The following is a 24,056-nucleotide window of genomic DNA, read 5'->3' as shown; positions in this document are numbered from 1 at the left end:
AAGAAGAGACAACCCGCTACAGTCGCGGAGCGGAGGTCGCGTCACCAGCGATATTCATCCCCAGGGGTCTACCAGGCGAAGTGGAGAATCTTCTGTGGTTGGTGTTGTGGGAGAGATACCTCTTCCCTTGAGGCCTCTTCTCCAGCAATAACGGACTTATTGCTTTTCGGCGGGAGGAAACTCCTTTCCGCTCTCGGCAGTGAAGCCTGTCGCTCAGCCTTTCCCTGGCCTTCAGGCTAAAAGGAATAGACTTTTTCCTTCCCGCTGGACCTTTCTTCGCTCATGCGAAGCTGGGAACGTCTCTTCCCCCATTCGGAGTGAGACTACCTCCATGGAGCATGGTTCGGAATTTTTAGTCCCTTAAGAGATCTCCTCAAGAACCATTACGTCAGGCCTCTGATCGTATTCCGTCTTGGGGGACAGTGCTCCTGCTCACTCTGGCCTCGGCCAGTGTGTAAGCAATCTTCTTGGTCTCGTACGACTCCGCCCTTTCTAAGGAATAGGGGAAGGCAACATTCAGGTTCGCTCCTGAGTAGTTTGCTAGACTCAGAATCTTGGGGTCCCGGCCCTTCGGTCCAACTCCTTCAAGATTTCGAGTCCCCCTTCTGTATCAGATGACCCAAACCTTCTCCTTCTTGCCAGTAAAGGAATCGAGGGGTTATCTTTGGGAACAGCTGCAGTTTCTCCTCACGTGCAGCCGGGTTGGGAGCACAGGAAGGACATAGGGGAGAGTCACCAGTATACATCTTCTGCTCGGACTCAAGGACATTCATCTCGACCTGAATCCAGACCCTCCCCCGTCACGTCGCCCTACAGCACGATGTCGGATACATCGCAACGTCCCTCGCCTTCGAGTAGTACTACTCTGTGACGCAGGTGCTACAAGCTGGAGTCTGGAAGCGTCTAATGACCTTCGCAGCCCGCTTCCTGCAGAACGTGACCCACAGGAGTATCGATACGTTTCTATTGCTCTGTGGTGGCTACACAACAGCTGGACTAACCTCAGGCTCCTTTTTGGACAGGTAGCAGAAGGTTGAGAGCATTGTTATCAGGTTTTAGTCTACATGAACGAAAGAAGTATGTCTGGCCCTTACTTCTTTCTTCATCGTCCCCTCTACTGGGGAAGCAGCATCCTGGTCTTTGCATAGCTGACCTCGAACCTCTGCAGGTAAACTATGCTTCCTTGTGTTCCGAGTATTGAGTCAATACTGTCGCGTCCCCCATACCCTGACGAGGTGGTATTGGGAACGTCCTAACCCAGAGTTCCTTCTGGAACTCCAGGTCAACTGCCTAGGACGGGTCACACTTCTTCCTTCACACACAAGCTTAGGTAGGCCACACGTTTCCTTGCGGAGCAAGGAACTTGTGAGGTGCAGGGACTCCTTTTCTCGAGTGCGACTCACTCGGATTCTGAGTCCCCGGGTAAAGCCAAAGCCAGTATGGCTGGGGACTTTCCACCCTTCCTAAGGGGTAAGTCACCCAATGTAAATAGCGTGGTTTGTATTTCGGTTACGGAACAAATGACAAATTCGGAGATAATTTGTATTTTTCCTAACCATACAAACCTTAGCTATTTACACAATTTGCCCGCCAGCCCTGTCCCCCAAGACAAGTCCTACCTCTAAGTGAAGTGAAGTAGTTCACTGGTGTGTGAGGGGGGGAGGGGTAGCTAGCTACCACTCCCCTACCCCCCTGCTAACTAGCGCGGGGATAATACACCCTCGTTAAATTCTAATGGCTTGCCATTTCAGCTACGCCGAAAGGTAAACCCAATGTAAATAGCTAAGGTTTGTATGGTTAGGAAAAAATACAAATTATTTCTGAATTTGTCATTTCTGGGTCGACCTGTGACGGCCGGTGAAAAGTCCTTCTATCTACCTTTTCTGATATAAATCTTCCAAATATACCAGAGAAAAATAAAAGCATGGAATGCAGAGGTTACTACCTTCGCGCGAGCACCTCGTGTGTGTCGTGTCTACATCGGGGGCGTGTGTAAAACCACTATTCACAGGCTGTCTTCCAATTAGATAACTCCTTCATCAAAGGGAAGGGCCCTAACAAAGACCCCAGAAACCACACTTGTACCACGCCACTGCCACCCACACGAACACACTCCAGGTCATCCTTCTGTTTTGGACTTGCCCACAAAGACGAGATTTTTTTGCCCAGTGTTTTTTTGAAGGGTTTGTCGTTAATTCAACATGACTGACGTTGCTACTTCACCTTTACCAATGTTAAGTACCATAGTTTGTTTTGACAGCTTATTGCAGTACCGGGCATTTGTTCTGTTTCCAGTATTGTGGTTTTTAATTTTGGAAGCGATTGGTCTGCCTCAGTATCGGCAGCCATTTCGGGTTCTGTTCGCTTTGGTAAATTTTCAAGTTATTATTTCCCATCTGGTACTCTGTCATCTAGGTTATATCACTTACGTTTTATGACCAATTTATTATAATTATTTATTATTAGTTTTTACTATGGTATTTATTTGCTAGCAAGTCCAATTTGGACCTACGAAGAATAGCGATTTAGTCTTTGTTAGTGTTGTACTCGCCTCAGGATGCGCGATTTAGACTAAATCTTTGTTTATTTGTTACGTTGTCGTTATTCTTCGTTCATGGTTATTACAATTACTGAGAAAAAAGCAATCAATTTTTTATTTTTCTTATCATATTATTGTGTGATGTTGGTTTTTTATTATGTAACCCTGAGAGCGAGAGCATAGAGTGCTCGTTTCCTGTTCTACAGATACGAGTTACTCCTTCTCTCGTTTTCTTTATTAGTTCGAGTAAGAGGGGTGGATTTCCCGTTTTCCGTTTTTTTACGATCACGAGTTATTCATGCCTTCTCTTATTATCTGAGTTGATGATATTATGTTTAATGTTATGCACACTTTATTGATGTGGTTACTGTTAATATAGCTAGCACTATTAATATGTTACGTTACTGTATGAGTCATTAATTGGGGTCGTTTTATGCCGACACCCTTAGCTCCGCCTTGAGTTATACTCCGCTATAATGAATACTCATTAGGTCAGAACTAGTCAGATATTTGGAGTGCAACGGTGAAATCCGGCACTCAGACTCCGGCTGAGGCCTTTTGCACACGAACCTTTGTCATGTTTGATCACAATTACACTATTACGGCCCCTTTTTTCATCGAATCTCCGGCTTCACTGGAGATAACACAGACATTAAGAATTGAGGTTAATGTTATCGTACCGATGACGGTCACGATATCACGATGACGGGCCTTTGTCACCGGATCTCCGTTACAAACAGAGATCAAGCAGACGTTCAGAACCGGAGTTAACAATGTGATACCGATGAAGATTATATTTTCATGTTACGTGGTTACTGATTATTAATATAATTTCTTAATATATTAAGGTGTTAGCTTGTTGATCAATCAGACGATAAGAAACCAGGGTATGAACCCTTTTTCATGAATAATCACAATATCGTTATTACCGTCCTTTTCATCGAATCTCCGGCTTAACCGGATATCGTACAGGCGTTCAGCATTGAGGTTAATATTAGATTTCCTCTGATGTTCACGTTTTCACTGTGACGGACCTTTCTTACCGGATCTCCGGTGGAAACAGATCACTCAGACCACGGGTGGCCAATCTTTGGTTTTAGCTGTAAAGGAAAGGATTTAACGTGAATACAAAGTAAACTGTACTTACTTTAATGACACTTTGAATTTGCGTTGGTAATATTCATTAGCTATTCTCGAAAGTCCTAATGAAAATATATGAACATAATTAGCAATTTTAAAGAAAAGTCATTCAATTTACTATCTTGGGGTATAGTGCGTCACTTGTAATCATTAAATGCGCCACTGTTGGCGCATGCGCCATAGGTTGGCCACCCCTGACTCAGACGTTCAGAACCGGGGTTAACATTATTTTACCGATGAGGTTATAGTTACATGTTATGTGGTTACTGGATATTAGTATTCTATTGATTCATCTGTTCACTGACCAGAGTCTCAAGGAACAGTAGATAGCCTCTCATGGCATGGTTGGTTTCGACCTGGCTTTTCATTAGAAGGGGCTAGCGTTCGGTTCCAAGTACTGAGTGGAAATTTATTGCTATTTGAACACGATTTTGTATGGATATTTATCCATATTTATACATAGTTAGAATTAAATATATGCATCAATATATTCATAATTAATTTATTTCTATTTTGAACATGATGTATGGATATTTATCCATATTTATGCATAGTTAGAATTAAATGTATGCATAAATATAGGCATAATTAATTTATTTCTATTTTGAACACGATGTTGTATGGATATTTATCCATATTTATACATAGATAGAATTAAATATATGCATAAATATAGGCATTTTATTAGTTTTACGGCTGATCCCAGCCTGGGAATAGGATCACTAACCAAATTTTCAAGGAACATCACGACTTATGTCCCCTTTCTTTTACAGAAGGTCTGCCCACATGGTATGGTTCCCGGAGTCATGCACGTTCTGCTACGAGCTGTCCTCGCTACTCCGGACCCATGATGTAAGTTGGTTCTAATATGTTTCCTATTGGTATCCTTTGGCGATGATTTAATTTGATCCGGATTAATGTATGCATTGCTTATTGAGGAGAACGATCTTCTCCTTCATCACTAATCCCCTCACTTCTTTCAGGATGATGATGAATCTCTCCGGCCTGCAAGAGAGGCTCTCCGCCCTTGGGTATCAAGGTTTCGAAGGAATGCTCCATCTAAAGGTCCCTATCTCCTCGGAGTGTCCTCTCTAAGGTTGGACGTCGACCCCATGGATGGGCAGGTAGGTGGCGATGAGTTTTGAGCCTTCAGCTTTGCAATTACCTGCGTCACCGACCTAGGACTCTCAAAGGATCCTGATGTTCATGTTACCTTGCATAAAACCGTGACTGCTAAAAGCAACACAATCTAGGGAAAGCTAGGGGCTATGACGGAGCTCAAAGATATGGTGGTGAGTTGGATCCGTTCAGGAACTCTGATGACTTCCCCTACAGCCCCAGGCGTATCGAAGTAACCTCCTTCGATAAAAACAACACATAGATATTTGCCTTACATGTTCCATATGTAGATGGTACCATAACTCTGTATGACATAGACGTCCGCCCTCTGGGGGACCTAGAATTTACTCTCAGGTACTAGAATTCCCATTCAACGGATTCGTTCGATTGAAAGAGCATGCCTTGGTTAGGTTAGACAAGGTACCGAAGGTAACGGTATTATTTCCTAACGGGCAGGCCCGATCTGTCTGGACCAGGATGTTGTCGGTCTGGCGGGCTACGTTAATTCCAAGCTCACCCCACACAATGGGGAATACGACATATCTACAGCTGCTCTCATTGTTGCCTTGCCTATTATGGATAAATGGACAGGTCTTACTATTCAAACTGACAAAGAAGGTTCGGCCATAGCGGCTCTTAAAGAGCCGGACCCCACCTCGGGGAGACACCCACGAGGTGCTCGCGCGAGGGTAATAACCTCTGCATTCCATGCTTTTATTTTTCTCAGGTATATTTGGAAGATTTATATCAGAAAAGGTAGATAGAAGGACTTTTCACCGGGCGTCACAGGTCTCTCCCCAAAAATAGATTTTTCCTTCGTCAAAATCCCTTATTAACTGAAAAAATACTGAGCAATACTGAGGTAAGACACGCCTGAACACCTTGATTACGAATTTCTTCTATTATTACTAGCTAAGCTACAACCCTATTTGGAAAAGCAGGATGCCATGAGACCAAGGGCTCCAAAAAGGGAAAAATAACCCAGTGAGGAAAGGAAATAAATAAACTACAAGAGAAGTAATGAACAATTATAATGAAACACTTTAAGAACAGTAACAATATTAAAATAGATAAAATGACTTTCGCTGCTAGTTTAAACTTTTGAAGTTCCATCAATTCAACTACCTGATTAGGAAGATCATTCCCCAACTACTGTGTAGAATTAAGCCTTATGATGAAGGCATGCCCAATAGAATCAATTGCATACCTAGTATTATGAACAGGATGGTACTATACAGGGAGATCTGAATGTAAAGGATGGTGAGAATTATGAAAATTCTTATGCAGCGTGCATAACGAACTAACTAAATGGTGCTAGAGATTTATATCTAGATCAGGAATAAGAAATTTAATAGACCTAAGTTCCTGTCCAAAAAATTAAGAGGAGATTCACCAGCTGAAGACTAGATAGGAGAAATACAGTTTACTCGAAGCAAGGCAGAATGAAAAAATTTAAACACTTCTTCTGAATAGATAAATGACCAAAAATCTTGAAAGACTTTCTCAAAAGGCAAATTTTTTGTCCAATTGAAGAAGAGACTGACCAAATGTGTTTCAAAAAAGTAAATTTGCTATCAAGAATCACACTTGAAATTTTAAGAATCAGACAGAGTTAAAGAAACATTATTACTGTAGTGATCCAGATAATTAGGAACCACTATCCTTGACCTATTTACAATTATGCTTTGAGATTTGTTAGGGTTCAACTTCATTCCCCATAATTTGCACCATGCCCTAATTTAAGCTAGATTTCCAATAAGGGATTTAGCAAAGAGAGTAGAATCATCTGCATATGCAATGAGCTTGTTTACTAGGCCAAACCAAATGTCATCTGTATATAGTATGAAAAGTAATGGGCCAAGAACACTAACCTATGGAACACCAGATATCACATTTCTCTACTCGCTATGGTGCCCATCAACGACAACTTCATGTGATCTGTTACATAAAAATACAATAATTATGCTAAGAAAAGACCCATCTACTCCTAACTGTGTGAGTTTGAAAACAAGGGGCTTATGATTAACAGGGGCAAAGGCAGCACTAGAATCAAGGCCAATCATATGAACTTCTTGACCACTATCAAGGTATTTCTGTACAGTACAATAATGAAGATTGCAAGTGGGGCATCACATGCTCCAAGGCCTTTACAAAAGCCAAATTGCAAACTAGGGAGCAGATGATTACCTTCAGTAAACCTGTTTAGACGTTTTTCCAAAAGACGTTCAAAAACTTTAGATAATATGGGATTTATGGAGATTGGGCAATAATCAGCTGGACTAGAGCTTCCACAAACACATCTACATAATGGCGTAACATTACCAATTTTCCAAGTGCTAAAAGAGCCTTTTTTGCTAACTTACAGAAAATAACAGATAACCTAAGAGATAAGAAATCTGAAGTTTTTATAAAAATCAAAATGAAAAATACTATTTGGGCTACACCTCCATAAGCATGAAGGTCTATCAAGAGAGCTTTAATTTCATGAGACAGAAAATCTAAACTAGTTAGCTTAGCCTCAGAAAAACAGGAATTAGGGAGATCAAGTTTCCTGTCTAACCAGCCAAAAGGGTTGCCTTTTTCTTTGGACAGCTTGTGTCAGCCATCGGGTTTTAGTAAAGGAGGAACTTTTACGTCTACAAGGAAGAGTGCAGATTCAAGGGTAGCCCACCACTTACTGTGTATTCCTGGGTTGTACCTTAAAGGGTTTCTTTTATAGTGTAATTGTATTCCTTTCTTGTTGAAGCATAAACTCTCTTGAGTCAAAGCTCTTAGCTGAGTATAGTATTCCAAGTCAGATCTGATCTATTACCCTTTCAAAAATGATAGGCCTCCTGCTTCTCCAAATAAACATGTCTGCAATTATCATTGAAGTAGGGTTTGTCTTTCACTTGGTACTTATAGCACACGAGAAGTGATGCACCTATCAATATTTGACCAGATTTTCATTCAAAAGAACAAAAGGCTCAACACTATTATACAATTGTGACCAATTCAAGTTCAAAAGGTCACTCTAAATGCTATTCCAGTCTGCTTGAGGTTTCATATAAATCTTACATGAGTAGTATCGATCAGGTACAGGCTGCTCAATCTTCACCACTAAGGAAATCAGGGCATGATCAGATGTCCCTACTGGAGAACCAGCCTTACTAGTTATAATGCCAGGGGAGTCAGTGTACAGTTTATTAGGTCCAAGCAGCTACCAGACTTGTGAGTAGCTTCACTTATGATTTGCACACAGCCTGATTCAGAGGCAAAGTCCAAAGCTCTTAAGCCATGGCAATCACTAGGAGAGATAGAATGTAACCACTCCCTATGATGAGCATTGGAATCCCCAACAAAAACAAAAGAGGCATTTCTATCACCTTGTATCTTGGCCATAATGGTAAGAAGACTCGAATATAGAATCATCCATGTCTGGATTCCGATAGATCAAACACAAATAGAACTTTTAATGCCTGCCTCAAACTTTTATTGCCTGAATTTCATAACCTCCCCATTTGTAGTAGGAGTTATGTGAAGCAGGGTACATAGTGCTAATATATACTGCCATTACCCACTTTCAAAATTATTGCATCTTAAAACCAGTAATAAGTAGCTCAGATGAGTGCCTCATTTGAGAAACCAAAGTTTCTGAGCATAAAAAAAAATATCATACTTTCTGGATGCAACTGCAAGGTCTTGAATATTGGCATGCAGACGACAAATATTGCAATACAGTAGACAACACTGGCAAAGTCTAGGATGTACTGGTCTCCAGACAGGATAAGAATTAAAAGCAATAACAAGGATTCATCATACCAAAAATCAAATTTAATAACAATGACAACAAAAACAATATGTACAGAAATATATATAAAGTAATGATACAACTTGTAGACTGAAGATAAAAAGTCCGATAAAGTTGGTCAAGGCTAAGTACCCTCCAAGATAGCCACTTCAACTGAAGGGAGGTCATTAAGGATGGTTTTAAAATTGAATACTTCTGAGGAAGATAAAAAAAATAGATAAGAAGACCTTTAGATAAACCACCAGGCATTTATGGCCCTTCCATTAAACTTGCCCGAGTGTACCATCAAGCAAGAGAACTTTACCCCATGGCAGTGGATGATCATGGTACAGAGGCTCATAGCATCTTGCTTTTTCAACTTGGGTGGCAGTCTGGCTAGTAATAATAATATGGCACTAACCAAAACTAGAGAACAATGGTTTGAATTTGGAGTGTCTGCGAAATGAGCTGCTTACCATAACTAAAAATTTTCTCTTACCCTTACCAAGAGGAAAGTAATCACTACAGTTACAGTGCAGTAGTTAACCCCTTGAGTGGAGATGAATTGTTTAATAAGCTCAGTGTTTTGTGGTGTATGAGGACAGAGAATGTTGAATATATAGGCCAGACTTCTCGGTGTATGTGTAGCCATGTTAAGAAAGTCAAAGAGAGTCCTAAAATTGACGTCTACCCGACTAAAATCCTCTTTCTGGGTCGATCTGTGATGGCCAGTGAAAAGGGTCCTTCTTTACACTTTTCTAATATAAATCTTCCAAATATACTTGAGAAAGATAAAAGCATGGAATGCAGAGGTTACAACCCTCGCGCGAGCACCTTGTTGGTGTCGTGTATTTAACAAGGGCGTGTGTAAACCACTATTCACAGGCTGTCTTCCATTTAGATAATCCCTTCATCAAAGGGGAGGGCCGTGACAGGCCCTAGAGAATACAGTTGGGCTACCCCACCGACACCTACTACTCGCGCTCTCCAGGTCATCCTTCTGTTTTGGACTTGCCAGCTAAGTCGGTAGTGTTTTGATCAGTGTTTTTTCGCAAGTGTTTGTCGTTAATTCAACATGACTGACGTTGCTACTTCACCTTTACCAATGTTAAGTACCTTAGTTTGTTTTGACAGTTTATTGCAGTACCGGGCATTTGTTCTGTTTCCAGTATTGTGGATTTTAGTTTTGGAAGCGATTGGCCTGCCTCTGTATCGGCAGCCATTTTGGATTTTGTTCGCTTCGGTAAATTTTCAAGTTATTATTGCCCATCTGGTACTCTGTCATCTAGGTTATATCACTTACGTTTTATGACCAATTTTATTATCATTATTTATTATTAGTTCTTACCATGGTATTTATTTGCTAGCAAGTCCAATTTGGACCTACGAAGAATAGCGATTTAGTCTTTGTTATAGTTTTGTACTCGCCTCTGGAAGGTGCTCGTTTTAGACTATATCTTTGTTTATTTGTTACGTTGTCGTTATTCTTCGTTCTTGGTTATTACAATTACTAGAAAAAAGCAATCAATTTTATTATTTTTCTTATATTATTGTGTGATATTGGTTTTTTATTATGTAACCTTGAGAGCGTGAGCATAGAGTGCTCGTTTTCTGTTCTACAGATACGAGTTACCCCTTCTCTCGTTTTCTTTATTAAGCTCGAGTAAGAGAGGTGGATTTCCCGTTTTCCGTTTTTTTTACGATCACGAGTTATTCCTGCCTCCTCTTATTCTCCGAGTTGATGATATTACGTTTAATGGTATTCACGTTTTATTGATGTGGTTACTGTTAATATAGCTAGCACTATTAATAGGTTACGTTAGTGTATGAGTTATTAGTTGGGGTCGCTTTATGCCGACCCCCTTAGCTCCGCCTTGAGTTATACTCCGCTATAATGGATACTCGTTGGGTGTGAACTAGTCAGATATTTGGAGTGCAACGGTCAAATCTGGTACTCAGAGCCCGGCTGAGGCCTTTTGCACACGAACCTTTGTCATGATTGATCACAATTACATTTTTACGGTCCCTATTTTCATTGAATCTCCGGCTTCACTGGAGATAACACAGACATTCAGTATTGAGGAATGTTATCGTACCGCTGAGGGTCACGATTTCACGATGACGGACCTTCGTCACTGGATCTCCGGTACAAACAGAGATCAATCAGACGATCAGAACCGGAGTTAACATTTTGATCAATCAGACGATCAGAACCAGGGTATGAACCCTTTTTCATGAATAATCACAATTTCGTTATTACGGTCCTTTTCATCGAATCTCCGGCTTAACCGGATATCGCACAGGCGTTCAGCATTGAGTTTAATATTAGCTTTCCTCTGATGTTCACGTTTTCACTATGACGGACCTTTGTCACCGGATCTCCGGTGGCAACAGAGATCACTCAGACCACGGGTGGCCAATCTTTGGTTTTAGCTGTAAAGAAAAGGATTTAACATGAATACAAAGTAAACTGTACTTACGTTAATGACACTTTGAATTTGCGTTGGTAATATTCATTAGCTATTCTCGAAAGTCCTAATGAAAATATATGAACATAATTAGCAATTTTAAAGAAAAGTCATTCAATTTACTATCTTTGGGGTATAGTGTGACACTTGTAATCATGAAATGCACCACTGTTGGCGCATGCGTCATAGGTTGGCCACCCCTGACTCGGACATTCAGAACCGGGGTTAACATTATTTTACCGATGAGGTTTATAGTTACATGTTATGTGGTTACTGGATATTAGTATTCTATTGATTCATCTGTTCACTGACCAGAGTCTCAAGGAACAGTAGATAGCCTCTCATGGCATGGTTGTTTTCGACCTGGCTTTTCATTAGAAGCGGCTAGCGTTCGGTTCCAAGTACTGAGTAGAAATTTATTTCTATTTGAACACGATGTTGTATGGATATTTATCCATATTTATTCATAGTTATAATTAAATATATGCATAAATATAGGCATTTTTATTAGTTAGAGTTATACGGCTGATCCCAGCCTGTGAATAGGATCACTAACCAGAGTTTCAAGGAACATCCAGACTTATGACCCCTTTCTTTTACAGAAGGTCCGCCTACATGGTATGGTTCCCGGAGTCACGCACGTTCTGCTACGAGCTGTCCTCGCTACTCCGGACCCATGATGTAAGTTGGTTCTAATATGGTTCCTTTTGGTATCCTTTGGCGATGATTTAATTTGATCCGGATTAATGTATGCATTGCTTATTGAGGAGAACGGTCTTCTCCTTCATCACTAATCCCCTCACTTCTTTCAGGATGATGATGAATCTCTCCGGCCTGCAAGAGAGGCTCTCCGCCCTTGGGTATCAAGGTTTGGAAGGAATGCTCCTTCTAGAGGACCCTATCTCCTCGGAGTTTCCTCTCTAGGGTTGGACATCGACCCCATGGACGGGCAGGTAGGTGGTGATGAGTTTTGAGCCTTCAGCTTTGCAATTACCTGCGTCACCGACCTAGGACTCTCAAAGGATCCTGATGTTCTTGTTACCTTGCATAAAACCGTGGCTGCTAAAAGCAACACATTCTAGGGAAAGCCAAGGGGCTATGACGGAGCTCAAAGATATGGTGGTGAGTCGGATCCGTTCAGGAACTCTGATGACTCCCCCTACAGCCTCAGGCGTATCGAAGTAACCTCCTTCGGTAAAAACAACACATAGAAATTTGCCTTACATGTCCCATATATAGATGGTACCATAACGCTGGATGGCATAGACGTCCGCCCTCTGGAGGACCTAGAATTTACTCTCAGGGACTAGAATTCCCATTCAATGGATTCGTTCGATTGAAAGAGCATGCCTTGGTTAGGTTAGACAAGGTACCGAAAGTAACGGTATTATTTCCTAAAGGACATGCCCGATCTGTCTGGACCAGGATGTTGTCGGTCTGGGGGGTACGATAATTCCAAGCTCACCCCACACAATGGGGAATACGCCATATCTACAGCTGCTCTCATTGTTGCCTTGCCTATTATGGATAAATGGACAGGTCTTACTATTCAAGCTGACGAAGAAGGTTCGGCCATAGCGGCTCTTAAAGAGCCGGACCCCACCTCGGGGAGACCCTAGTCTCGATTTATCCCACTGAGACTTTGTTTCAGATATTCAGGAAGAACCAAGCTCTGCCCTTCCAATTCGACCTACACGTTTGGTGGTCTGATCGGCTTAGTTGTGGGAAATACGTTCTGTCTGAGGCCTCTATCAGACAGGAATCGAGCAGGCTGATAGTTTCCTCCTGATGAGGTAAAACCCTCTTCCCTCAGGAGGAGGTGAACAAGGTTCTACAAGATGATACGAGAGCAATCCAAAATTGCAGGAAAGGCGGGGCCTCACTGCCAGAAAGAAGGTCGAAGACCAAAAGCAAGCTTTCTTCAAGAAGAAGCAGAGAGCTACGAAGGAAGTACTTCGATTTCTCGACAACCTGTGATTTCGGGTCAATCTCCAAAAATCTCGCCTGCAACCATCAGGCCACTTAGAATGGTTAGACATTCAGTGGCACCTTTCGAAGCACACGTTGTCTCTCCCTTCCAAAAAGGTAAGAGGAATAGCTTCCAAGATCAAGAATTTTCTCAAACACAAACGGATGTCCAGAAGAACCTTAGAAAGTATCATCGGCCTTCTCCAATTCACTTCAATAACAAAAATTCAAAGACATCAATCGAGTTTGGAGAAAGAGAGCTACAGTACCTTTAAGGGACAAGGTCTCGAAGATCCCCTCTGTCTTGAAAATGAGACTACGCCCATGGTCCGAACCAAAGAACCTCTCCAAATCGGTTCCTCTACAATTCCCACCTCCACAAGAGACATTCCATACAGCCGCGCCTCTAAGTGGATGGGGGGATTACTCCGAACATCAGATGTTTCAGGGGTCTTTGTCACCCGCCATGAAACAGACCCATATCAATGTTCTCGAAGTCATGGCAGTGTTCTTGACCCTGAAGAGACACACTCCTCCGAGGTCGAGCCACATCAGAGTAGTGTTAGACAGCACAGACGTGGTACACTGCGTCAACAAGGGAGGATCCAAGTCACCCAACCTGAATCGGATCCTGGTCACTATCTTCGCCTGGACAACAGAAAAGAACTGGATCCTGTCAGTAACTCACATTGCGGTAGTCCAGAATGTGAGAGCAGACTCACTAGCCAGGACGAAACCACTGGAGTCGGAATGATCTCTAGACATAATTTCATTCCGGTGGATACTCAGGAACCATTAGAAGAAGGTTTACCTATTTCCCCCAGTGAATCTTCTAATGAGACTTTTACACAAACTACGCTCCTTCCGGGAGGCAGTGGTTTTAGTACCACCTCACTGGCCAAGAACAGTTGGTTTCCTCTCCTCCTCGAGTTGAAACTCCGTCCCTTCCGGATTCCGTTCCCCAAACTGACTCGAGTAATCCAAACTCACTGTGTGCTCAAGGGTAGCCGAAACCCTGACTTTGTGGACTACAGGAAGGTTGCAGCTCGTAGAGACGCGAACATTGAACCGGAAATCGATCTCTTCATCGAATCAGACAAAAGGGACTCGACAATTCGCCAATATGATTCGGCCGTTAACAACTAGCAGATTCCCTAAGAGTTCAGACCATACTCGTATGTCTCCGAATATAGACATCTCTTTCTTGAGGTTCTTATTTGGCAAAGGCCTAACAGTTAGCACTTTAACCACCATCAAGAAAGCTTTGAAGAAGATCTTCCTTGTTGGGTTTAACATTAACCTAGCTGATTCCTATTTCTCATCTATTCCAAAAAACATGTGCTAGGCTTTGACCTTCGGTTTGGCCACAAAAGGACTCTGGTGTATGAGCGGTCCTCAAAACTTGCGCCGGACACGGACAATGAATCCTGCTCTTATCACTCTTCTTAGGAAGACTTTATTTCTAACGGCTTTGGCCTCAGGTGATGGAATATCAGAACTAGCAGCTCTCTCACGAACCCGGAAAACATAGATTTCCTCCCTACAGCCGAAGAACTCCTTTCTCCAGACAATGATTTCCTAGCTAAGAAATGAGGATCCACAAAATAAGTGCTCCCCTCGGAAGATTATTCTTCTTCCCCAGGATCTTTTCTCTGTGTTCAGTCACTACTCTCAAGGCCTTTTTTAGCTAGAACTGCCACCCGCTCGTCTGGCCCCTTGGTTATCGGGGAACAAGGAGGTACTATTTCCATTCACGGCATCAGGCAACAAATCCTCTACTTCTTTAAACATACTAATCCGGAATCATTTCCCCAGGCTCATGATATACGGACAGTAGATACCTACATCAATTACTTCCAGAACAGGGACTTTGATGATTTTTAAACAAAAAATATACGGGTTGGAAATCCCCTATGGTTGTCTTACGCCACTATCTAAAGATTTTGCAGGCCCTTAAATACCCGACGATGGCAGCGGGGAACCTATTCCCTCTCCATTAATCTCTGATTCTTCCTTTCTTCCATCTCTTCTCTTCTCCCTCCTACCCGCCACTCACACCACGTCGTCACTCTCCTGGGGTAGTTCGTTAGCCCTATGATATTTGCCATGTTTAATTCCTATGGTTTAACTGGTATTGTAGTTACCGTTCCTTTAATGTTTATATATGCTTAGACATGTAAGGTTTGATGCCTTTTGCGATTCAACACTCAGTTGATTCCCTGTCGTCTTAGTTATTTAGCCTTACGCTCTCTATGTCATTTGGCTAGTTGGTAATTGGACGTTTCTTACATTATTATATTATATTATTGTCGTACATGGTGATTGTATTCTCCGCATTATGTTATTACTTTATTGGGCTTGGAAGGCATTCTCCGGTACATTTTCACCGGCCGTCACAGATCAACCCAGGAAAGGGATTTTGACGAAGGAAAAATCTATTTCTGGGGAGAGACCTGTGACGCCTGGTGAAACCCTTCCCGGTTATTTTTGTACGGACCCACCCTTTCCTTGCCAAGCCATATGTTCTTGCAGAAGGATGTCCTGGAGAGCGCGAGTAGTAGGTGTCGGTGGGGTAGCCCAACTGTATTCTCTAGGGCCTGTCACGGCCCTCCCCTTTGATGAAGGGATTATCTAAATGGAAGACAGCCTGTGAATAGTGGTTTACACACGCCCTTGTTAAATACACGACACCAACAAGGTGCTCGCGCGAGGGTTGTAACCTCTGCATTCCATGCTTTTATCTTTCTCTAGTATATTTGGAAGATTTATATTAGAAAAGTGTAAAGAAGGACCCTTTTCACCGGGCGTCACAGGTCTCTCCCCAGAAATAGATTTTTCCTTTGTCAAAATCCCTTTTTTATTCAATTCGTTCTATCTAAAATTTAAAGTGCTAAACCTCTATAAATGCCAATTGATCAGCTTATCAGCAATTTTGAAGAACCACAGAAAGAGGGAAGTTGGGCTATGATTGTTGCAGTCTGCATTTGAGTAATCCTTTGTAAGGTGCACAGCAGTATTCTCTAATTTTACATATCTTACTGAAGTTTATGAAGGCTAACAAAAAGCAGATTGTGTGGGAATTAATCAAGAAAGTCAAACATTAAGAAAAGGAGCATTGACAATTTTTCATCCTGAAATGAAGTTAGCTAATGAAGTCTATACAGTACTGGAGTTGTATAATTTAGATGAGGCCATATGGAAAATATACTTCTATACGTTTTATTGGTAAGTTGTAAAAGGATTTAGTCGAGTACCAGAGTTAAGTGAGATAAAAAAAGTGAAAAAAAAAATTTCTTTTCTGGTTTTGGTCTTCTTGTACATTACTATTGTTTACTTGAATTTATCATCATCATTTTGCATGTGTATCCTTTTATTTTGATTGTAAGTAGTTTTGTCCAGAAAGATGATCTTTATGTATTGTTGAGCATGTTGTCTAGATTTGCATATTTGGTTTGGATATTGTGATAGCCATATCAACTCACCGACAATTATGCCTTTCGTTTAGTTTTCAACTTTCTGTGTCTTTGTTAAGAAATTTATTACTGTAGTGGGAAAATGATTTTAAATGAAGTTGTATTAAAACAAAATGGTAAAATATAGTAGTCAAATTATCAAACAACTCATGGTATCAGCAACGATATGGAGGGAGCTAATAGGGATTTATAGGATGTGAAGGTGGGATTAGAAAGGATTGCTTTATCATAAGTAAAGATTCTTGGAACCAACTCACTATTAAACATCAATGAGAGATGTTTTTATGAAAAGTTTTATGATCAGTGTATTTTTGTGTTATGGTACTCTACATGCACAGTACTGTATTAAGTTTTTGTATCTTGTATTTATTCTTGAATGAAAACTAAAGCAGAAGAAAGTTGGAAAATTGAACATTCATGGGGAGCAAGCACAAAGGGAATGGATGAAAAGTTAAGGAGAAAAAATAATTGAGTTCACGAAGTTCAATTCAGAAAGAACCATTGGAACTGCTTAGACAATTTCTGAAATGACTTAAAATTTCTTAGTGACTTGTTAATTCTATACTCAACTGTTTCTTTGAAGGGGGTTACATTTCCCTCGAGTGTCATAAATAGTTTTCCTCCATGGTCTCCCTGTCTCACCGGACTATCCTTTAGTCTAGTCGTGTGGAAGTATGTTATAAAAGTGGTATCTTGCTTAGCTTCATAAAATAGCTCAGTCAGACACTTGATCTGAAAATATTAATCTTGTTCTTATTTGTAGGTCTTGTGGTTAATTAGTTTAACTAGAACACTGAGTCAGGAAACTTAAATTCTCTTATGGCCAACTATAAAAGCCGTGTGCAAATTGTATTTTATAATGAGAATACAACTATATCAAGAAATGTGTTGAAATGGTTTTCATTTTATTGTACTGTACTTTAGAAATACAGATTCTGTGAAAAGAAGGATCCCCAATCATGTGTCATCTGCACCATTTATCCTGCGACATATTTAGATAAGGAGAGAGACAGGTCAAAATGCTGCTGGAATTTTTAGTAAATTTTACAATACCAAGGTGAGTTTGCCAATTCTAAGCCATGTTGGTAATCTACAATAAAATCTATTCTAGGATATTTGATAATATAAGGAATAGGACTAATAAGAACTTCAAAGCTATTGCAGGTGTTTTTTTGTTGAGCAGGTTGACATAAGTCTCATTTCATAGTACAGTATGTATATGACTGAATATGAAGACCATTAGCAACGTTACATAACTTTATTACTGATCTTGATGTCTTTTTTGGTATTGTTTCTCATTTAAAGCTTATTCGATACTTCTTTATTTCCTTGACTAGTACATTAATGTTAATAACATGTAACAAGTGCTATAATAAGAGTAAATATTGAAGCTACTGGACATGAATTGAAAAAATTCAAGCAGTCATTTTGTTTTATTTTGGATAGACTACACCATTTGCCATTTGATTCTGTCTTGACTCCTTAGCTTGAAGGATTGAGAGAAACATGGCCTCAGCACTGGACAGCCATTGTTCCTCACCTATTGAAATACTGGTTATTTCTAATATACTAAATCTTCAGCCTTTTTTAATTAATACATGTCATTAATCATTGTAAATAACTTCACAGAGTGTTTTATTCATTCATGTTTTTTCCATTACAGGAAATTAATTGTCAATGGATCATCATCTAAAAAATTCTTGTGTAAACCTTTTTGATGCTGTGTGAAAAAGAAGTCACTGTTGACGACATCGCTGCTGCAGTTATGCCCTTTAGCTCTGGCACCAGAATTCCAGAACATTTTGGCTAGAACAATCCATCTCTACCACCTCTAATTAGTCCTTAGTTTTTTTTTCTATTAATTTTACATCTGGAAAATGCTAACCTATTACACAGAAGCATTACTTTTTTTCAAGCAACAGTGCCAGACTAGTCAGGATTACAGATATTTTCCAAAATTTAAGGTTCTGTAGTTTAATCACCATTCACAAGTTGACTTTGTCAATTAATAATTTGGTCTTATACAAATACGAACAGTTACTATGTCCTTTAATAGAAGTATGATTTCATTGAGTCTGGAGCAGCCGTTGAAAATGTCACGAGGTAGTTATAACCACCGTCAGGCTCATCTGCAAGCAGTACACACACACTCTTGCTTCCTCTCAAATTTTGACTTAGTAAATGGATGTGTGTGGAGACAGGCTGTTGTATGCAGGTAAACCATTATAAATTAAATGGACAAGTACTTTACAAGGATATGCAGTTGTTTTCCAGATAAGCTGGAAATATGTGACGGGTTTATATACAAACCTTCTATTAATCTCATCATCCTTGGGCCTTTAGCAAGGATCACAGTTGTTTGCTGTGGGGCTGTATGATAATGATGAAAATCTGAACCAAATGAAGTTGGTCTTCCTTGAGCATAGCTGGTGCTTCAGTACTGGGAAAGTATTTTTTTTTTTTGCTGCTGTCATGATTTCTAAGGCTGCCCTTTTGGCGGTGTCCTGACTCCTGCTACTCCCATGAAGCCGCTTAAGTTGTGGTATCTATTGGTGTTGTCGCTGCTGTTTTTGAAGTATCGTCTGGTGGTCTTGGATTCTCCTGTGGAAGCTTGGTTATTGGTCTTGAATTTTCCTGTGGAAGTTTGGCTATTGGTCTTGGATTTTCTTGTGGTATTGATCTTGGATTCTCTTGTGGAAGCTTGGTTATTGGTCTTGGATTCTTTTGTGAAAGCTTGGTTATTGGTCTTGGATTCTCCTGTGGAAGCTTGGTTTTTTATTTTCAAGACCTCAACCCTGAAGAAGGATAGTAAGAAGTGTGTATGCTGCTCCTCTTCTAGTTCTTCCCTCTTCTTACCATTGGGCCATAGTTAATGCTGTCACATACTCCTGCGTGACTGATCAAGATCACCTAATAGTTGACAGTGCCATCCATTGCTACATATTTGTTCTCACGTACTTATGAATGAGTGATCAAGATCACCTGTTGCCTGCTCTTTCTCTGCTTAGCCAGTTCATACATCGGGAAGTTCTCACTTACGTACTTGCAAGACCAGGAACAGGAACAGATGACCACTCAAGACTGCTCTCAGTGCTCTCATGAGGGTTGAAATGCAATCTACATCAAGGCTCTACACCACCAAGCGACTTTTATGCAATCAGTGTGCGTGTGCTGTACCTGATACTGCTCTTACTTTTTCACTTATCAAAAGCACAAGTATGCTGTACTTCATCAATCTCTGGGGGCTGGGGTCAAAGACAATAGTGCTTTTGCAGGGAAGGCTGATCGTCGTACAGGGCCATGCTTCAACTTCTTCAGGGTACGCTTCCAATCCAGTTCTCAGTCTAGATCATGTATATTTTGTTAAAAGGAAAAAAAAATCTTTTGAGGGGCTTATTGATACTTCTTTTCAACGCTTGTCTTGATGATGTTTAATTTTGGTCCGGCCTAGCGGAGGCAAAGAATCCCAAGAATGAGTGCTTTTTTAATGAACTTTTACTCATTAGTGAGTGCAGTGACCTGACATAGGCTACCAAGGCTCCTGAGAGTGTTTGTTTGATGCTTATTAATCGATGTTTCAGCGCCTCTCAAGGATCAAAGACCTCACTCAAATTGTGATGGTCAGAACTCCCTCACATGGCCATGGACAGATTAAATTTTCAGATCTTTGGGCCTGAGGATTCACTTGGGTCGAGGCAAATACTGCAAGACTGTTTTTTTCTTCCCGTCGATCCATCAATTTCTGTATTGATCGCTATCTTACCTATTGGCTCTCAAGTATACTACCATAGAAACCTTCCATGGCCAGCCTCTAGGTGTCTTTCTGTCTTGACCAGTGGTCCGGTGCAGTCACTTAGTTTGCCACTATTCAAGATGGGGAAGTATTGTCCAGCAAGTTGGTTCTGTCTGGTGTGAAGGCAGTGATCTTCGTGGCCCATCGGTCGGTGAATCAATGGGCCAACTGGGTCCTGAAGAGAAGTGATGCTGTTGTTTACTTATTCTCCAGGAAAGTTGGACAAGAGGCGACGTCGACATTAAGGAATGGAGCGTTCCTTAATGTTGACGTCATTTTGGTGGCTACGTCTCTCTTTCTTCAAAGGTACGTAGGGGCAACAATGGAAAAAGGCTAGCCATGTCTCCATCATCCACTGTGCAGTTACCTTTGAAGGTGCTGCATTGAGACTATCTGCCATACCTTCATTATCATCTTTGAAGATGCTCTAGCTACCTCCAAAGCCCGATCAGGACTTTTAGTTGCTTCTTCCCTCTAAGAAACTTCCTGACATTGTAGAAGTAAGAAGGAAGGAGTGTGACGCTAAAATCAGCAGTCCCCTTCCTGAGTTGCTTCGAGGTGGGTTTGTATGTCTTTACATTGGGCCTGAGTGGTAGGAGTCCTGTGGGACAGAAGCCTCCTGCTTTTCATAGTTCTTTGACCTCCCCTCACTCGCACTCTGATGGTGTTCCGGAGTTACTTTCTGAAATTGTCAAAAGCTCTGCCCTTAATAGCAGAGGTGAAAGCCATAGAGAAGATTGTCCTTAAAGTCGTTTGAGACGGTTCCCCAAGTCAATTCTTTCTGGTGGAAAAGTCAATAGAAAACTGGAAATCAATCATCGATCTGTTGAAGCTTGTTTCTCAAACTCCGTTCGTCAAGAAGACGGTAAGTACCGTGTGGTCTGCCATCAGAGACATATCCTGCCTCAAGTTCCTGTCCAAAGGTTAAAATTTAGTGTCTAGGTGACAGATTGGTGGACAGGGCTTCCCCATCCCTTGCCAGTAGTTATAGCTACCTCGTTATTACGAATCGAGTTTGTACAATCAGGAAAAATACAAAGTACTTAAAAATCTTTAAAATAATGACTTTTGACATTGTCAGTAATTTTGGAGACGGCATAGAAGTCTCGTAGTTTTTTCTTAAAATCCTCATGCAATTAGATAAATTAGATCTTTTAATGTAAACAGTACTGTATTAATGTTAAAATATGGGATCTTAAATATTTTAACCATAAAGGGAGTTGATTTTGAGAAATCACTTGAGCTTTGAATTTAGCCAAGGAATGATCATTCTGAAGTTATAGTAGATTAAATCTTGTGTTGGGATATGCTCTTCATAAAGTTTCATTAGAACAGTTTGATGTCATCTTTGAATTGGTGACAATTTTAAACCCATGGACTTTCTTTAAATAACCTACATGTCCTGATCCTTTATACAGAGGCTAGTGGTCAATACATACAGTTAGACTTATATTATTGTTATATTTTAATCAGCTTTTACTATCAATGTTTAGTAACAAGACAGTTTAGGAATTTTGCAAGAATATTCATCATTATTTCAATAAATTCTTGTAATTATATGTTAGTCATTGAAATTATTTTTGTTAATTTTAGTAATATATTCCCTAGGCCAAGCGTATTAGGCAAGCCTCTCTAAGTTGAATGTCAAACAACTTACCCTATTTGAGCTTCAGATTTTGTTATTGTTGTTGTTATTAATATTATTATTAGTTGTAGTTGCAGTATTAGTAAATCATTTAAACTGACTTTTACTCAATTAACTTACTAAGCTCTCTGGACTAGCTTCCCCATTTGTTAACTGGTCTGGCACTGTTAGCAGTAGGCTGTTAAGTCTTTTTGTAAAACGTTGGATTGTCGGTACGGATATCTAAAATTGTAAAATTTTCTAGATTTTATATATTCATTTACTCTTGAGGCAAGATCCTCTAGTTAAGAACCTTCTCTTGCCAATCTGTCAGTTTGTGTTCCTTTATTATAGTCTTGTGATTGGGTCTATGCAATGTAAGGATGTTTAGTCTATACTGAGACTTGCGGATGTATTGCTGTGTAATGCCTCAAGAGTAAATGGATTAAGATTCAGTCAGTGTTATATTAGAGTAAGTATAAGTTAGGGATGTAGCATTTGGTCTTGGAAAGCCTAGCTTTGTGTTTAATTGTACAGTATAAACAAACCACAGTTTTAAATACAGTGTGTGCATATGAGAGAGAGAGAGAGAGAGAGAGAGAGAGAGAGAGAGAGAGAGAGAGAGAGAGAGAGAGAGAGTGTGTGTATGTGTTTGTATGAGAGAAGAGAGAGAGAGAGATTTAGTAACTCAGGCTCCTTCATAATTATGCATTAATGATTCAGGCTTCTTGTATTGTCCATTGAACTACTTGCATTTGTTTTCCATTCTGGCTTTGGCTTATCCCTTATCCAGCTCTGTCAAAAAGAGTGTATATGATTAAAACTGTGGCTTGTTTACTGTTAAATACCGAGATAAGAAGCAACGTTTGAGAGAAACTTTATTATTATCTTCACTTACTGTGAACTGATTTAGGCATCAAAGAATATAAAGTATTAAATGCTTTTGGTATGATTTATAAGGTAATTTAGTCTTTTTTTTTTAAAATCAGTTAATTAGTTCCAGTTAATTAGTTAATTCAAGTTTAACGGTGATGCACCTTTTCATAAGTTACGTACGATTCAAAGTGTGTGTTTGATGAAAAAACTAGGATTTCTAGAGAATTTCATTTTTAGAAGTCAGTTAAAAGTTAATGATATGTACAGTACATTCCTTAATGTAAAACAAGGAGCGGTAGAATACTGTAGGTTTGCCATTTCATTTTGGATCCGGACTTGATAGCCAAACTATTAAGTGAATGAAGCAAAAGTGTCATTTGTAGATGTTGTGTAGGTTAGATAATCCATATTGAAGGCTTTTCAGTTCATTTTGAAGAATTCAATAGTTCACATTATTTCAGCAGTCTAGTTCTGTTCCTAAATACTGTATCAGTTTGTTTGATACTAATTCAGTTTTGTATGGTACTCTAGATAGTTATACAAGTGTGTAAGCAGGTCCCATATAACCACCCCTTTATCAAGGGGTTGTTACTCAGAAAAAGTCAGTCCTAAAAAGAGGTCAAAGAACATCTAATGCAAGGGGTGTGGGAACTAAAAAGAGGTCAAAGAACTTCTAATGCAAGGGGTGTGGGAGCTAAAAAGAGGTCAAAGAACTTCTAATGGAAAGGGTGGGGGAGCTAAAAAGTGGTCAAAGAACTTCTAATGCAAAGGGTGGGGGAGCTAAAAAGAGGTCAAAGAACTTCTAATGCAAGGGGTGTGGCAGCTGAAAAGAGGTCAAAGAACTTCCAATGCAAGGGGTGTGGGAGCTAAAAAGAGGTCAAAGAACTTCTAATGCAAGGGGTGTGGGAGCTAAAAGGAGGTCAAAGGACTTTTGATGGTTATGCATTGCTGTCAGTTTCTATCATCATATTTGGCATTTTATTGTTCTAAATGATTTAAGGAAATTGTTGTGTCAAGTCCTTCAGTTTTTTGTACACTTAAGATATAGTTCATACATTGTGGCTTTTTCACCAAAATATTTTATGTTAGTTGGGCCATAATGTTTCTCCACAATATTGGATATTAGAGCCAGACTTGACTAGCCAAACTACATGTGAATAAAGCAAAGGAATAATTTGCAGATGTCTAGGTTAGATCATCCATAATGAAGGCTTTTCAGTTAATTTCAAAATATTCAATAATTTCCTTTTTTCAGCTGTCTATTTTTGTGTTCCTAAATGCTGTATC

General features: G+C 40.2%; 1 long non-coding RNA gene across 2 annotated transcripts in view; it reads left to right on the top strand.

Moving 5' to 3' along the window:
* The window catches only part of LOC137643906 (uncharacterized), a 67,470-nt gene extending 44,030 nt beyond the window's left edge, over nt 1–23,440 (top strand). Inside the window, exon 4 of one of the 2 annotated variants that reach the window (XR_011045091.1) lies at nt 18,140–23,440. This is a non-coding gene — a long non-coding RNA (uncharacterized lncRNA). Of the gene's footprint in view, nt 1–17,400; nt 17,775–18,139 lie in introns of those variants that run through there. The other variant, XR_011045090.1, reaches the window with a different exon arrangement.
* The last annotated feature ends 616 nt before the right edge of the window (nt 23,441–24,056 follow it).

The sequence above is a fragment of the Palaemon carinicauda genome, chromosome 7 (assembly GCF_036898095.1).
Source record: "Palaemon carinicauda isolate YSFRI2023 chromosome 7, ASM3689809v2, whole genome shotgun sequence".
In the NCBI taxonomy this organism is placed as follows: domain Eukaryota; kingdom Metazoa; phylum Arthropoda; class Malacostraca; order Decapoda; family Palaemonidae; genus Palaemon; species Palaemon carinicauda.
The sequence above is the reverse complement of the archived record's forward strand: the minus strand, read 5'-3'. Positions and strand labels throughout refer to the sequence as shown.